This window comes from Nicotiana tabacum, chromosome 18, assembly GCF_000715075.1.
Source record: "Nicotiana tabacum cultivar K326 chromosome 18, ASM71507v2, whole genome shotgun sequence".
NCBI lineage: Eukaryota > Viridiplantae > Streptophyta > Magnoliopsida > Solanales > Solanaceae > Nicotiana > Nicotiana tabacum.
In genome coordinates, this window is record NC_134097.1 from 75,001,264 (window position 1) to 75,018,574 (window position 17,311).

Here is a 17,311-nt window from a genome sequence, read left to right on the forward strand (position 1 = left end):
CGCTCTAAGTACCATAGGCTTTACCCTCATGTAGATAACCACTAATGTAAGCTCGCTCGGCTTGAAATCACGTAGGGATTCCGCAATGATGGCTTTTGGGTTAAGGTTGTATATGCTATGATAGAACGGGTTCATCTTTCCTTAAGCACTCCATTTTCTCTTATCGGCTCATATTTTGCCAACTCTTTGAGGCATTTTCTTTTCCTTAGGAGAACTAAAGAGACTTAACATCACTCTTTCTTGGTCATGATATTCATTTTCTCCTTTTTTGCTTTCTCCATACTTTGCATCATTACTTTTATTTGAATCCCTTCAACTCTTTAACTTATTCACTTTCTTTTTGCATTTTTCTTTTTGTTCTTTATTTCTTTTTCTTGCCTTTCCTTCTCTTCATTTTTTTTTCTCTCTTTTTTGTGACTTGATACCTTTTCAAACACCCCATCTCTCCCCAAAACTTATGTTTTTAGCCAATTGTTTCTCAAGAGTGTTAAGGAAAACTCGAGTGCCAATAAGAGGCCACAACAAAATGATTAAAGGCTTGTAACATGGTTATCAAATGAGAACGATTTTTGACTCAAATGGGTTGACTAAGGATAACAACATTGGTGGGACATGAAAAATTTTAAGCGGGTCAAGGAGAGCCTACAATCATTTATTAAGCCAAGTAAAACTTAAAATTTTGCCTCGAAACACATTCGGGGCAAGTTCTAGACCATTCGTACGTGTACTTGGACTTGCAACAAAAACATCTTTCCTCTCACATAGCTGGATTGTTAAAGAGGATAGAGTCGAGGGCCCACAATGACCATATTCAAGATTGAAAATCATTATGGTTTGACTATATCACTCAATGATTGCTTAAGTCAACACAAGAATCAGAAGGTCACTAATTAGAGCTATTTTATTTCCAAAAAAACTTGTTTTTAATCATAAGCACGTAGTTAAGTGTGTTGGTACCAAAGTGAAGCATGTTTGACTCTTCAAGCCTGACTCAATTAGGTCTTTTATTCATTATTACTACTATTCTTACCTAAACACCAAAAACGGACTTAATCCCTTAAGAAGGTTGTCACACCATCTATCATTGTGAAGAGTCACTCGGTTCACACAAAAACTACCTTGGAAAGAACCGTGACATTAAGAAAACCAAAGGCTTATTATCCACTCAAACATAAAAAAGAAGCTACTAGATTAAAAAGAAGCTATTAGATTAAACAAGAAGCTGCTAAATTAAACATTCACTTATACGAAAACAGAATAAAGAAGCTACAAAGCAAACTACTAAAAGCATAATGAATATACATAATGAGAGAAGAAAAGAGAGAATATATACATCAATATATATATATATATATATATATATATATATATATATATATAGAGAGAGAGAGAGAGAGAGAGAGAGGAGAGAATATATATACATAGGAAGAGAAAAATAATGTTAGTTATTACAAACCAATTGTCTAGAAATCATCCAAATAGCAAATAAACTCCACCTCCCGAATAAAAATAAGCATTGTCCCTAATTCTTAACAAAATAAGAATAAATAAGGGTAAGAGTGAAGGGGACTCCTTATGTGGCCTTGGACATTTCTGTCACGCCCCAAAATCGAGGAGCGCGACCGGCGCTCAATCGAGTGAACCCAATTGAGCAAGCCTTATCAACCACTATCTACCCAACTCAATAAGAATAAGGAAGTCATGCTTACCTTTATTTAAACTAGGAGAGGTAGTACATTTAACATTTAGTTCATTTCATATCACAACAATAAAACGTGGTTGACTTCCAAGGTTCCATACAAGTTATATTGTAGAAGAAAGCAAGGGTACACGGTTACAACATGGTCCATTGACCTATCCAATACCCATACATAACCCACATAAACATGTACGGAGCCTCTAAGGATACAAAAGATGTGATAACAATGCCGGCAACAAGGCCCCGACTATACCTCAAAAGTAAAAGTCCAAAACAAGAAGATGTGAAATATATCCCCTCGAAGGAGGAGGGGTCTCACCAAGATCTTTAGAAGAAAGATGCTCTGCTACACACGATCGGCACTATCCGCTATGGAGTCACCTACGTTCATAAAATAAATGTAGCGCTCCCGGCAAAAGGGACGTTAGTACCATGGAATAGTACTAGTATGTCTAACTAAACACCATTTTACTAGAAAGAACTATCAAGCAAGTACAAGTAAGTCACGTGAGTAAACCAAATATGCAATTCATGCAATCCTTCATATAATTTCCAAAACTCCGTTTGGGCCATCTCTTTCATATGTTCATCACTGTTCTCAATGCCACCTCTATCTAGGCATTATCCCTTTCTCATTAGTCATCACGTCAGAATCTTTATTTCACATATATCATATCAATCCCGGGGCACTCAAGGCCACCATTGTCACCTAGTTTTCCATTTTCAATATTCATCTTACAAGTTGTGATCATAGACATATACAAAAAAAATAATTCAAGTTGCAATCACAAGTAAGTGAGCACATAGCTAGCATGAATAATTCTCCGTTTCGATCTTGGCTTGCAGCCTAAGCATTTAAACGCATAATTGTATTCTTCATACTTCTCTAATTATCATGAATGGTACATTACTCACATTGAGGCACAACCTTCACGTATATGTGTAGATAATTGCAAATCAATTAATGCGTAATAACAATCAATATACTAACCAATTCAGCTCTTACCACACTTTCCTAAATGCCAATGAAGCTCAATTTCTAATAAAAGGGGTTTTTAACCATACATACCTCAATAAAGCTTTCCTTACTCTTTAAAATTTCCGGAACTCTTAGCACTTCGATCTCTTGGGATGAAGATCTAGGGGCCTTCACTTGATTATCTTCAAGGATTTAGCAAGATTTTGGTGGAGTAATTTGATGGGGAGAGCTTTCCCTCTCTAAAACCCCTCTCTCTCACTCTAGAAATGCTCAGAAAATACCCAAAAATAAACCCTCCATCGAGTTAAATAAAATGAGGTTCGGGTCTTAAAAACCTATTTTTTTGTACTGTCGCGCCGCGTGGGGTGCCGTGGGGCATGGGGAGTCTGCACAAAATGCGTATGGAAATGAAATTTCGGACCATACTAGAATTACTACTGGCGCGGCGCGCCGGGCGGCGCATGGGGCGCCGCGGTAGTGCAAATTTCTGCGCTGCTTTGGTAATATGGTCATAACGTTGTGTAGGATTGTCCGAATGAGGAATGGTTTGAAGCGTTGGAAACTAGACTCAAAGACCTTTGATTTGATAGGCTGTGTATCACACAAATCCTTATATAACTGGAGATATAATTGTCCAAAGTGAGGTCTTGTGCGCACTCATTTGCAACTTTCGTCTATTATGAAATTTTCCAACTTGGCTTAGACTTAGACCTATCCTTAGACCCCAATTCACTTCTAATATGAGTTATACACTTATTAATATATCCAATTGATATCCATAATATCCTTAATCCTCATTCGTACGCAAGATAAAATATTTAGCCTACCTTGGCACCACGAAATCTTAAATTACTAAGCAAAATTTTCTGGGGCTTTACAATTTCTGTATCCATAGAAGCGTCATCGCCCTCAGTCTCCTCTAACTGGATCTCATCATCCTCGACTCTAGGAGTAACTGGGTGGGTGAATATCTGGCGCATTGCCTTAGCACTGTCGGAAGCCAAGTCTGGCTCCTCAGACTGGTCAGCTAGTCCCACTGGAGCTGATGGTGCTGCTGGATCTGTCTCCATCAGCATATCAAATGGAAGATCAATAGCTGCTGCTATCCTTGTCACTTCTCTCCTCAGTCTGTCTATTGATTTCTTGGATGCTTGAGAACTTCTTCATCTTCTTTACCTACTTCCCAAGCTCTTCAATCACTACTCCATGTGCTACCAATGTGTTCATGATGGTGCTCTGGTTCTCCAATGTCTTCTTCAATGTATCTTACACTATTAGGGGGAACTTAGGGTGCCAGAGTGAATGACTGTGCTGCAACAGTAATGGATATGTCAGACAGCTTTGCAGTAAATGTATACATCTAGTTGTTGAGGCTCGCCAGTATCTGGGAGACTCGTAGCACAGATAGTGGATGGGTGGGCATAGGCACTGGCTTCAAAGCGGAGGTGGAAGGCACTGATGCTGAAGGATCTGAAGAAGGAGGTGGAGGCATGGCAGTTGTACTGGTAGAAGGTACTACTGAAGTGGAAGGCATATTTTCAGACTCTACAGCTACCACTGGAGGCTCATCAGACTGGCCTATGGTAGTAGTCGGCTGACCCTTTTTCTTTAGGTTGTTCGGGTCCATCAAAGAATACCAAGAGAAAGGCTTATTTTCCCAAACCTTTGTGTCAAAATCCCTTGTGCTCTACCCGTGCTTCTATAAGGTACTCTGCGATAGTGTTGGGATATGAGTATGAGGTGTCAGCTTGCCTGGTGACCATAGACATATTGGCCGACATCCCAACACCCACATTGATTGGGTACCCGGCCATAATAGAGGCGACTAGCACTGCCCGCTGAATAGGAAAATTTGTTTCATTCTGGCACTGGTCCAGTCTGCTGCATACGACTCCTTTTGCCTCGAATTTCAGGGTGTTCCTTTGAATAGGAAACCTTGCTGTGATCCATAATGGTGGTGGCCTCGGGGCTGCAAGAATCGCAACTAGCCATGGGCGAGCTGCATCTCCCAAAGCCTGCTTTTCGAAGTACTGCACCAGCTCAACATCCTCAAACCCCAAGTAGGTGTTCAAGGTGTTCTAGTCAAATCTCACCTTCAGGTTCCTCACTTTTATTATTTTGGTCCCTTTCTTTATGTGTGCCACATTAGCATAGAATTCATGGACGAGTGCTCCTTGTCATCCACTACACTATAGGTGAACCACATCCACCCTTTCCGCTCTTGGAACTGTCTAAAAACTGCCAGATTATACTTGTCAAGATATTTCAATTGGTATTGTCGCTCAAGAGTAAGCAATCTCACTGGCCACCACTCTCAGAAGCTTGTGAAGGTAGCTATACTAACAAACCTATCTTCCCAAATCTCTTTCTTTTTCGACCTCTCAAGGCCGACAACTTTGGTATCATCCCCTCAACCATCATTTAGGATATCATCCACATTTATTGTAGTAGGTGGTGGGTCGGGAGAATGTGAAGATGAGGGCTTTGAAGCCTGACTATCACCTTCCGAACCCTCAAAACTCCTCTTAGAGGTGGAAGGGTCGTTTTAGAGCTGATACATTCCCTGCAGCTGTTGTGGTTGTGATTGAACAGCAGGATGCTCTTGAACTGAGTCACTGTCCGATGCTTCTCTAGATTGGACATAAGAGCTTGATTCGGCTGGCTCCACAGCTCTACCTTGGACGACTATTACCTTTTTGGATATAGCTCTTTGAGGAGCAAGCAGTAAGGTACTCTTGCCTCGGCCCCGGGAAGGTTCACCCCTCCCCTTTGATATATCACCACGACCACACGACCATTTTCTGTAAAAAATAGCAACAGGAGTCAGTTCCAGTTCAAGTGCAGATATACAGAAGGTCACAGAACAAAACATGTTGCAGGGTGGAGAAGTGTGGTCCGCACTATTGCAAGTGCGGCCGCAGGTTGGGTTGCGCGGATCGCACAATTTGAAAATGCAGCCGCAGAGGTGAAACTGCGGTCCGTACAATTTAGAGTGAGACCGCAGAATTGAAGTGCGGTCCACACATTTTTGAGTGCGGTCGCACATGAATCTTTCCAAAAGTGCCAACTCTTTGCTGACAGAGATTGGCCTGATCTGTGGCCACACACATCTTTTCTGCGGCCGTGATGGAATTTCTGCAGTCCACACTATTTTGCCTTACCAACTGCCCTAATCTAAACTTTTGTGAACCACACAATTCCTTGTGCAGCCACATATTTCAAAATTCAATCGGGCATAGTCCTTTAGGTTATCAATTTTATGCACAAATTGGACATGGTAGTAACAATTAAATATGATAAACATGATACCCATTCCCCAAAAAGCAAGTAGGAGTTAGCCCAACACAATTTAAACCCCACATGTATATGAAATTGACATATGGTCTAAAACAAATTACAAATTGTAAATTAAACTAAGAAAATTGAAGAATCCTAGAAGTTATTTGAATATACCAGTGATGAAGAAGTGCTAAGGAATGATCAAAGATGTGTAATTAGGTGGTAGATGATTGAATCAGATGTGTGAAAATTTTTAGCCCTTTTTGATTGCTCAAAGAATGTAAAGTTTGAACAGCAGACTTAGGGTTACCATTTATACTAAGCCGGTCTAGCTAAGGAATCAAGAGACGGATGTGGCCGCAAAATTCCTTCTGCACTCCGCACTCTGTTACCTGGGGTTCCAATTCCCTTTGTTTATCTATGGTCCGTAGATTTAGCTGTGCGGCCGTAGAATTTGGTGTGGACCGCATATTTTATTGTACGACTGCACTTTGGTTGTTTCTTTGACAAACAAATTTCAAAGAGTTTACATATTCCCATATCAAGCTGTGCGGTACGCACAAGAATTGTGCGGCCGCATTTGCCTTCTGCTGTAGCATCCAAAATTGTGCGGTCTGCACAATACATGTGCGGTTCAGACTTTTTCCATATTTGCAAAAACATTTTTAGTACAGTTCCTGTAAAGCACACACATTCCTACAACACACTTCAAATCCAGTTAGCACAAAATAAGACCTATCTAAAGAAGAAGAAAAGAAAAAGAAAAAGAAACATGGGTTGCCTCCCAAGAAGCACTTGATTTAACGTCGCGGCACGACGTTTGTTACAATCACTTGAAATGAATTACCGCCATGACGTGGCCATCACCAACTTTTCCCAAATAATACTTCACGTGGTGACCATTGGCTCTAAACTCCTCATCAAATTTATTCTTGAAGTACAATGCACCAAAGGGTGTCATACCCACTACCTAAAACGGGCCACTCCATTTAGACTTTAACTTTTCGAGAAACATCCATAACCGAGAATTGAACAACACAAGATCACCCTCTTTAACCTCTTTGTTCCAAATGTACTTGTCATGAAGATATTTCATCTTCTCTTTGTATAAAGACGAACTTGTGTATGCATGGTATCGGAACTCATCGAACTCATTCAAATGTGCCACCCTTACGTTGGAGGTGACATACCACTCAAGATTCAACTTCTACAAAACCCACATGGCTTTGTGCTCAAGTTTCACCGGAAGATGACAAGCTTTTCCGAACAACAACCGGTATGGAGACATTCCGATAGTTGTTTTTTTAGCCGTCCTATAAGCCTATAAAGAATCATCAAGTTTCTTAGACCAATCCATCCTACTAGCATTCACTGTTTTGGACAAAATACTCTTTATCTCCCAGTTTGAGACTTCCACTTGACCGCTTACTTGTGGATGATGGGGAGTCGTGACTTTATGAGTGACACCATACTTGGTGAGTAAGTTATCAAAAGCTTTGTTGCAAAAATACGACCCCCAATCGCTTATGATAGCCCACAGAGTACCAAACCTTACGAAAATATTCTTCTTCAAAAACCCCACCACACTTCTCGCTTCATTGTTGGGTAGAGCAATGACCTCAACCCATTTGTACACATAATCAACCGCGACCAAGAAGTAGCTATTTCCACAAAAACTCACAAAGGACCCACGAAGTCAATACCCTACACATCGAAAATATCAATCTCCAAAATGGTGGTGAAGGGAATTTCATTTTTCTTTGAGATTCCACCGGCCCTTTGACATTCATCACAATGCTTGACGAGAACACTTGCATCCTTGTAAAGAGTGGGCCTATAGAAGCCGCAACTTAGCACTTTGGCCACCGTTCTTGCTCTACCATGGTGACCACCATACGACGAAGAATAACAAGCCCATAGAATTTCAAATTGTTCCTCCTCCGGTACACATATTCTAATCACTCCATCCGTACAAATGTGAAAAAGGTACGGTTCATCCCAATAATACTCTTGACAATCCCGTTTGAGCTTCTTCCTTTGGTTTAAAGAGAACTCATCCGGGATGATACCACTTACAAGAAAATTTGTTAGATCCACGAACCATGGCACCTCTTTCATTGAAATAGCCAAGAGTTGCTCATCGGGAAGGAGTCATTGATTCCAAGGCCATCATGTAGCCTCCCCTCCTCCTCCAAACGAGACAAGTGGTCCGCCACTTGGTTTTCACTTCCTTTTCGATCTTCGATGTCTATATCAAACTCTTGCAACAAAAGCACCTATCTCATCAACCATGCTTTAGAATTTTTCTTGCTCATAGGATAACTAAGTGCCGCATGATCCGTATGGACAATCACTTTTGCACCAATCAAGTATGGGCAGAACTTCTCAATAGCAAACACAATGGCAAGGAGTTCTTTATGTGTAACAGTATAGTTGACTTGGGCACTATCATGGTCTTACTTTTATAATAGACTGGATGATAAATCTTGTTAATGCGTTGCCCCAAAACAGCCCCTACCGTTACATCACTTACATCGAACATGAGCTCAAAAGGAACACTCCAATATGGATCGGTGATAATGGGAGTAGTAGTAAACTTGAACTTTAGCAATTCAAAGGCTCTCATGAAATCATCATTGAAGTGGAACTTGGAATCTTTCTTCAAAAGCTTGCACAATGGGTTGACCACTTTAGAGAAATCCTTGATGAAATGCCGGTAAAATCCCGCGTGGCCTAAGAAACTCCGCACACCTTTCACCGAAGTTGGAGGTGAAGAGTTTAGAAATTACCTCAATCTTTTCCTTGTCGACTTCAATGTCATTCTTTGAGATCTTGTGGCCAAGGACAATTCATTCCTTGACCATGAAATGACATTTCTCCCAATTAAGCACAAAGTTTGTTTCTTCACATCTTGCCAACACTTTGTCCAAATTTGCCAGACAATCATCAAAAGAATTTCCGACCACCAAAAAGTCATCCATGAAGACTTCAAGGTAGTCCTCCACTATGTCCGTTAAAATCAGCATCATACACCTTTGAAAAGTCATCGGGGCATTGCATATCTCAAATGGAATCCGCTTGAAGGCAAAAGTACTATAAGAACATATAAAGGTAGTTTTCTCTTGATCCTCTGGAGCAATAAGAATTTGGTTGTAGCTAGAATACCCATCAAGGAAACAATAGAATCGGCCGATCTATCAAGCATTTGATCTATTAAGGGAAGTGGAAAATGGTCCTTCTTATGACTTTGTTGAGCTTACGATAGTCCATCAACACTCTCTATCCAGTCACCGTTCTTGTAGGAATCAACTCATTCTTATCATTGATGACCACCGTCATGCCCCCTTTCTTTGGAGCAAATTGAACTGGAGAAGTCCATGAACTATCAGAAACTGGATAGACAACCCCAACATCTAACCACTTGATAATCTCCTTTTTGACAACCTCTTGCATGGCTTCATTGAGTCTCCTTTGATGTTCAATAGATGGTTTGGCACCTTCTCCAAGTTAATCTTGTGCATGCAAAAACTGAGGCTTATCCTCTGAATATCCGCCAATGTCCATCCATTAGCCTTCTTCCTCTTATGTAGCAACACCAACGTAGAGTCTACCTGTATGTTAGTCAAACAAGAGGAAAGAATAAACAGTAAAGTAGAAGAAGGTCCAAGAAATTCATACCAAAGATGTGGAGGCAATGGCTTCAACTCCAAGATAGGAGGCTCCTCAATTGAAGGTTTTGTAGGAGTTGTCCTATTTTCAAGATCCAAGGACAATTTGCGGGGCTCATAAGTGTATGACCCCATTCCTTGCAAAGAGTTCACACATTCCACGAAGCCCTCCATCTCTTCATTATCAAAGTTGAGCAAGAAATGTATCATCAACATTCATCACAACACTTGTTTCATCCACTATCATATCGGTCACCAAGTCCACAAAAGAGCACACCTCATTGTTATTGGGTTGCCTCATAGACTTACACGCATGGAAAAACACTTTTTCATCACCAACCCGGAAGGTAAGTTCTCCGGCTTCAACATCAACTAGAGCCTTCCCCATAGCAAGGAAAGATCTCCCAAGAATAATCAATACCTCATAGTCAACCTCACAATCAAGAATGACAAAATCCGCCGGAAGAATGAATTTATCAACACGAACCAATACATCCTTAATCACTCCCCATTGTCTCTTCATGGTACGATTGACCATTTGTAATCTCGTAGATGTGGGTTTTTGTTTCCCAATTCCCAAAGTCTTGAAAATCGAATAGAGCATCAAATTGATACTTGCCCTAAGATCACAAAGAGTATTAGCAAACTCGGCACTTCTAATGGTACAAGGGATTGTGAAATCACCGGGATCTTCAAATTTGGGAGCAATTGAATGCACAATTGTACTCACTTGATGAGTCATTTTTATAGTTTCAAAATTCATCGACCACTTCTTTGTCACAAATCCTTCATAAACTTTGCATAATCGGGCATTTTCTCCATGGATTCAACCAATGGCACATTGATTGATAGACTCTTCATTATGTCAATGAAATTTTTGAACTGATTCTCGCCATTTTGCTTGGCAAGCCTTTGATGATATGGAGGAGGAGGCCAAGGCATTGTTGCCTTAGCCTTTTACACTATCGGTTTCACTATGTCAACAATGTTATCCCTAGACAGGTTCACTTCCTCTTGAGATTCTTCCACATTGTCATCAATATCAATCCGCAATTCAGCATTTGCTTGTACCATATTGTTTGGGGTCTCATCTTCTTGTACCACTTGCTCATCATCCACAAGTGTCCTTTGACTTGAGATGGGTGTATTCCCACCTTTTTCACTTCTTGTACTAATGGCCATGGCATGTCCCCGGTTATTCCCACCCTTTTGGTTTACCACCGTGTCACTTGGTAGTTCCCCCTTAGGACAAGTGTTTAGGGCTTGAGAGATTTTCCCCATTTGGACTTCCAAGTTGCAAATTGATGTGTTGTGTGAGGCTAGTTGGGCATCAGAGTCGGCATTCTTCTCCATTATTATTTTGAACATGTTCTCAATTTGTCTCATCTCATTGTTGGAAGAACTTGGACCATGGGAAGGATAAAGAGGCGGTTTGCTCAGTTGTTGATACATCGGGGGCCTTTGAAAGCCCGACCCCGATTGTCTTGATTATCTTTCGATCCCCCTTGGTTGTTTCCTCCCCAATATCCTTGGTTATTGCCACTCCAATTGCCTTGGTTAATTACACTACTCCAATTTCCGTGATTGTTGTTATTATTCCAATTCCCTTCATTGTTCCACCAATCCAATTACCTTGGTTGTTAGAATTCCAATTACTTTGATTACCTTGAGGTCACCATTGTTGTTGATTCGGGCCTTGAGAGTTGTTTCTTTGCCCTTATAAGTTGTTCACATATTGCACTTCCTCCTCCTGTTCATTGTGAGATTCATCTTGATCAAACCCACTATCTTCTTGCACATAATTCTCCACACGGTTTTGCACTTGTGGACCCATGGGCCTTCTTTTGTTCACCATCATAGTAACTCCCTCCATGGAATTGACTTGCTTATGACTTTGCACTTGTTGAAGTTGAGCCTTGTCTAATTGATTCATAGTGGTGGTCAACTTGGCAATGGCTTGCCCATGATCATGCAATTCTTTATGTAGTTGAATCACGTTCGGATTACCTTGAGGAACATTTTCTCTACCTTTCCATGCCGATGAAGTATCCACCATTTAATCTAAAAATCTCACAAGCTTTTGCATACAGTGTTTCTAACACTCCTCAAATCTATAAAAGTTTTAAACGCTAAATATATAATTTAATTTTTCCCTTAAATTATACTTCTATTACGGATTTAAACCCTTGTGATTGATTCTGAGTTACTTCTCTATTTATAAATAATTGGATATACAATTAGAGAAATATTAATAATATTAATATTATTTATTATTAAAAGGAGGTATAATTAAATACTAGTTAAGTCCAAAAAAGGGAAATTATTAAAATAAAAAGTGACAACCTAAGCCCATAAAGGGCTGTTAGAAGTCAAAGGCATAAATAGCCTTATGAGAACAAAAATAGAATTAACATTCTGTTGCTCAAGAAACAGAGGCAGTGAACAATTCAGGCAGTCAAAGGAAAATCCAGGGTTCTTTACAAATCATTAATTCTTGAACTCAGGTATATAAAATTCCCTATTGTCAATTATCCTACAATAGTAATAGGTAAGAATTGAATAATTAATTCCCTTCTTCCTCTGTATCAACAGTAAGTTCCATGTTTAGGTGTGAAACTTTAAAATTAATTCAAATGCACTTGTTGTTGTAGAATCAATTGTTTGATGGGTATAAACTGTACTGGGGCCTACGTATTGGCTCAAGGAGTTTTGAGGTGAGGTGATATAACTCTTTACTAAAGTAGTCTAACTCACAAAAGCATGCATACAATGTGTTTGATGAATTGCTTAAAATATTTAATATGTACTTAATTGGAGTACGTGAGTACCTATTAGCTTAGAATTATTTTAGTTAAAGTTTAGATGATTTATTCTGATATATGTGCTTAAATTTTCAAATTTTTATGTAATTCTTATAGGCCATTTTCCTGTTGAAAAAGAAAATTTCATGAAGAAGCAATAATCTTTAGAAATACTTTTGAATGTTTATTTAATTCTTATGCCATACCTTATATTTAAGGATTCCAGTAGGAGTATGTTTAAAAGATTTATACTTGAAAAGTCACAAGAAGAAGTTTTAGAAAGAAAATATATTTGGGAGTACTATTCTGAGAAGGGATCAACGTCCAGGCCGAGGGTCCTGACCAAGGCGTTGACTTCCTGAAACTACTTGTGTCAAAGTAGGAGCACATGAGCCGAGGGTCTCGTTGCTAATAATTTACTTAGCTAAGCTAAGGTATGGTACATGAGCGCTGAGAACCATGGAGTGAGTGGCACCTCGTGGATTGGGCCTATTCGATCAAGTTGGGATCGAACCTGTGCTGATCACATGGTGACTAAGACAAAAATAAGTTAGGATAGTTGGAACTCCCGAAGTATAAAGTGAAGTATTTTTTATAAGAAACAAAAAGAAAATAATTTCTTTTAGAATATTCATAAACTCCTATTATGCAATTATTTTAGAATTGTTCTTAGAAGCTTTATGTTTTCTATGGATTTAGATTCATTGCTCGTAAGGTATATTGTATTAAAGTTCCATCCCTTGTCGTTGAGACTCAATGAATACAATGGATGGTACTAACGTTCTCTTTTGGGAACCCACGTTGGTCTACGGTACAACGTAAGAACCGATTTTGCAGGCGAGCAGGCTATAGTTTAGGACTTCCCTCCCTTCCAGTGATATTGGTGAGCTCCGCTTTTGTTCGTGGAGTATTCCTTTTAGTCATATTTATGTAGTTATATTTCTTTGTTTACTTGGAGGACTAGTCAGGAAACCTCATGTTTTGAGCAGTGCGTCAGTTTATTAGTAGAGGCTTCATAGACATAGTCGTTGGGTTAAGATTCAGATGTTTTTGATAATAACTTATCAGTATTTCAATAGTTACTACGAATAAAGTTTTGGAGTTGGTTTGTTTTATATATTTAAAGTAATTAAAAGTATTTGGTTAAAGTATTGCCTTGTTGCATATAAAGTTTGAAGTTATAATAGATTTAATAAGCATAGATGGTTTGCTCGGTCATGTTTAGTGATCGGGTGCCGGTCATTGTTTGTTTAGAAAATGGGTTGTGACAAACTTGGTATCAGAGCCTTAGAGTCCCACATTGGCAAAAATACAAGAGGGGTGTTGGGTATATAACTTAACTAGTGACACATTTTAAACTCGTGAGGGCCTAGGCCAAGAGAGGACAATATTACTAGCGGGTTAGGATGTTACACATGGTATTAAAACTGCTCTTGTGTAATTCACGTTGATGGTGGGTTAGAGTTTAACCGAGTTTAGTCAAATCCCGGTTAGGTGGGGCAAACCTCAGTGCTGAGTCTAGGCAAATCCCATGTGGTGGGATAAACCTCATCGAGGACGTTGAGTCCATAAGAGGGGGTGTATGTAACACACCAGACTTTATACAAAGTCCCACATTGGCAAAAATACATGAGGGATGCTTGGTATATAAGTTAACAAGCCTTACACCCTAGTGACGTATTTTAAACCCGTGAGGGCCTAGGCCTAGAGCAAAAAATATCGCTAGGGGGGTGGGCTGTTACAGTGTTGTCATGAAATTTCCATCGGCAAGTTGATTGACCACGTATTGGTAGGTAGTATTGATCCCCTGATAGAAAGTTTGTTGAATCATAGCCTCCGTCATGTCACTACTGGGGTACTCTTTGAAAATTGTTTGGTACCTCTCGCATATTTCATACAGCAGCTCATTGGGCTCTTGTTTGAATGTTAGAATCTCGTCTCTAAGAGTAGCCATATGCCTGGGAGAAAAGAACTTGGAAATAAATTCCTTCGCTAACTCATCCCATGTATGGATGGAATGGTTTGGCAATCTCTCTAACCAATCTAAGGCTTCCCCCCAGAGAGAGAAAGGAATAGCCTCAACCTTAAAGCATCTTCAAAGACGTTTGTCTATTTACTCCCCCAACAAGTTTCCACGTATCCCTTCAAGTGTTTGTATGCATTTTGACTCGGAGCTCTAGTGAAGAATCCCCGTCACACTAGCAATGTGTACATTCATTATTTGAAAATTACCTGCCCTAATGTGGGGAGGGACTATGGCACTTGCATACCCTCATTCGGTAACACCCGATGTGGAACCACTCTTGGTGGAGGTGGCGGTGGAACTGGAACGTTGTCTTGAGGTGCTCAGCCTCTTCTATTTGCTTGAGGTTCAAGAGTAACCTCTTCAACTTGGCATCTTCAGTGTCCACATCCCCTAAAGGCATGTTTTTGAGTTGATCATTGTTGAGGGCCATTATTGCACCTACAATTGATTCAAAAAAATCAGTAACACCGAAGGATAAGAAGACAATTCACACACAAAACAAAATATATAGCTAAATTCGTTATCATCTCTTCGGCAACGGCGCGAAAAATTGATCTCGTCCAAGTTTACACCTCAATTCAAGGTTATGAAACGGTCGATTTCAATAGTATTACCCAACAAGGAGTGGGGGTCGAATTCCACATGGAGCTATACGTGGGATTTAGGAGTATAGATTGCAGTGTATGAGTATGAACTATCTCAATTTACACTTCCACAAATTGGTCTTTGTTCTATGTCTATTCTAGTATAAGATTGCAATATTAAGAAATGAAACTAAGAAATTATTTTTGGTGTTGTTTTTGAAGTGATATAAAAAGTCTAGGTCTATGACCTTCACCTAGATGTTTTCCTAACGGGTTGTAAACTTTAAAGCTTGTTTTATTGGTTGGGGTATATTATATCTATCGACACTCGAGTACCCACTCAATACCTATCGGTGAGAGACTAATTTTTTCCAATTTGCCTTTCTCAAATCCAAATGGGTATTGAACAAAATGGTTGATACAAAGCTCAAGTCGGGTTTTACTATCTCTAGGTTCAACCCTTTAATTGGGACTATCAATCTCTTGATTTACCAAATTTCTTGTTAGCCAAGTTTTCCCAAACTAAGTCTCTCTTTCTCAAGTAGAGACCGAGTCAAATAGGCATGAACTAATGTTTGCAACCATTAATTCTACAATTAAGAGCAAGAACAAGGCTAAACAATAAATACCCAACCATAAACAAGCAATAAATCAAACACCCATTAAGATTACACTCTAAGGTTGGGTCACAACACCAATGAAAATCTAGCTACTCATGCTTAATATAGAAAAAATAGAAGAAGAAATGATAACTAAACCTATATTGATAATTAAAATGATGAAATATATATTCAAAAAGCTCAATAGCAAAAATGACTAAAAAGAGTAAAGAAAACCGTCTATTGTAGCTGCTGGTGTCAAAACTTAACCTAAATAAGTGAAACTCTTCTATTTATACAGGACTGCAATTTTCGGACAAAAATGTCCTTTCTGAGTATTGTGCGGTCCGCACTTTGCTTCAGCCTGACAGGATTGGAAACTTGCGGCCGCATAATTCTAAACTGCAGCCGCACTTCTATCTTTTTGCGGTCCTCACATTTTTGAGTGTGGCCGCACATTGCTCTTCTGCATACCAAACAAATATGACTACGACTGCATAACTATTCTTATACGACCGGACAATAAGTGTGCGGCCCGCACTTCTGTTGAACTTGAGAGGTAGGTTCTCTTAACTTTTTCTCTTGCCTAGTTTCTATGGCCGCACATGTCATGTGCGGACCACACTTTTCACATATCTCTGCTATGAGTTTCTTCACAATATGTGGTCGTAGATGACAATCTACGGTCCGCACTTTGAGCTTTTGTGCATGTTCTTGTCCTTGAGTTCAGATCACTCCTTCTTGAGTTGGATTTTATCTTGGGAGCTCATTTTCTAATGTTCCTGCAATTAATCATATTTCATAAGTTTTCAGGAACACAATTTAATGCTTTTGGACTAAAACGAAAGCTAAAAAGAGCTAATAAGTAGTTAAAATCTCCACTTATCACCTGTTTCTTCAGAAATAGGGTGTTTTAGAGTTTTCATCTTGTAAAGCTATTTTCAAAAAGGAAATTGGACAACATTTCTTACCATGCACAAGGGGCCTACTTCAGTCCATATAATGCCTTTTTTAAGTTTGAATGCATGTTCAGGATGCTCATGACACTCAAAACCATGTGGTTGTTTGACGGAGACTTCTTCCTTTAAATATTCATTCAGAAATACACTTTTGATATCCATTTGGAACAATTTCAATTCCATATGAGATGCAAAGGCAATAAGGATTCTGATGGCTTCCATTCAAGCAACTGAGGCAAAAGTCTCATCCTAGTCGATCATTTCTTATTGATTGTAGCCTTGCACTACTAACCTAGACTTGTTCCTTGTTGTATTCCTAAATTCATCAATCTTGTTTCTGAGCACCCATTTAGTTCCTATAACAGTTCTGTCTGAGGGTCGAGGAACCAGGTGCCATATTTTGTTCCTTTCAAATTAATGGAGTTCATCTTGCATAGCAGTAATCCAGTCAGCATCTTTTAATACTTCCTTGATATTTTTGGGCTCAATTTGAGAAAGGAAAGCTGAGAAGGTAAGTGAACTTCTTGACTTTGATCTAGTTTAAATCCCCGAGTCAAGAGGAGTGATCACATTTTGAAGAGGATGTGAACTTTTGTGCTTTCAGTTAGACACCTGAATCTCATTGTGAGAAGACCTATGTTCCTCTGAATGGGATCCATTGTTGGCATTAATGGAGGAGTGAGTGCCACTTCTGAGCTCAGCATCAGGAGTTCCTTG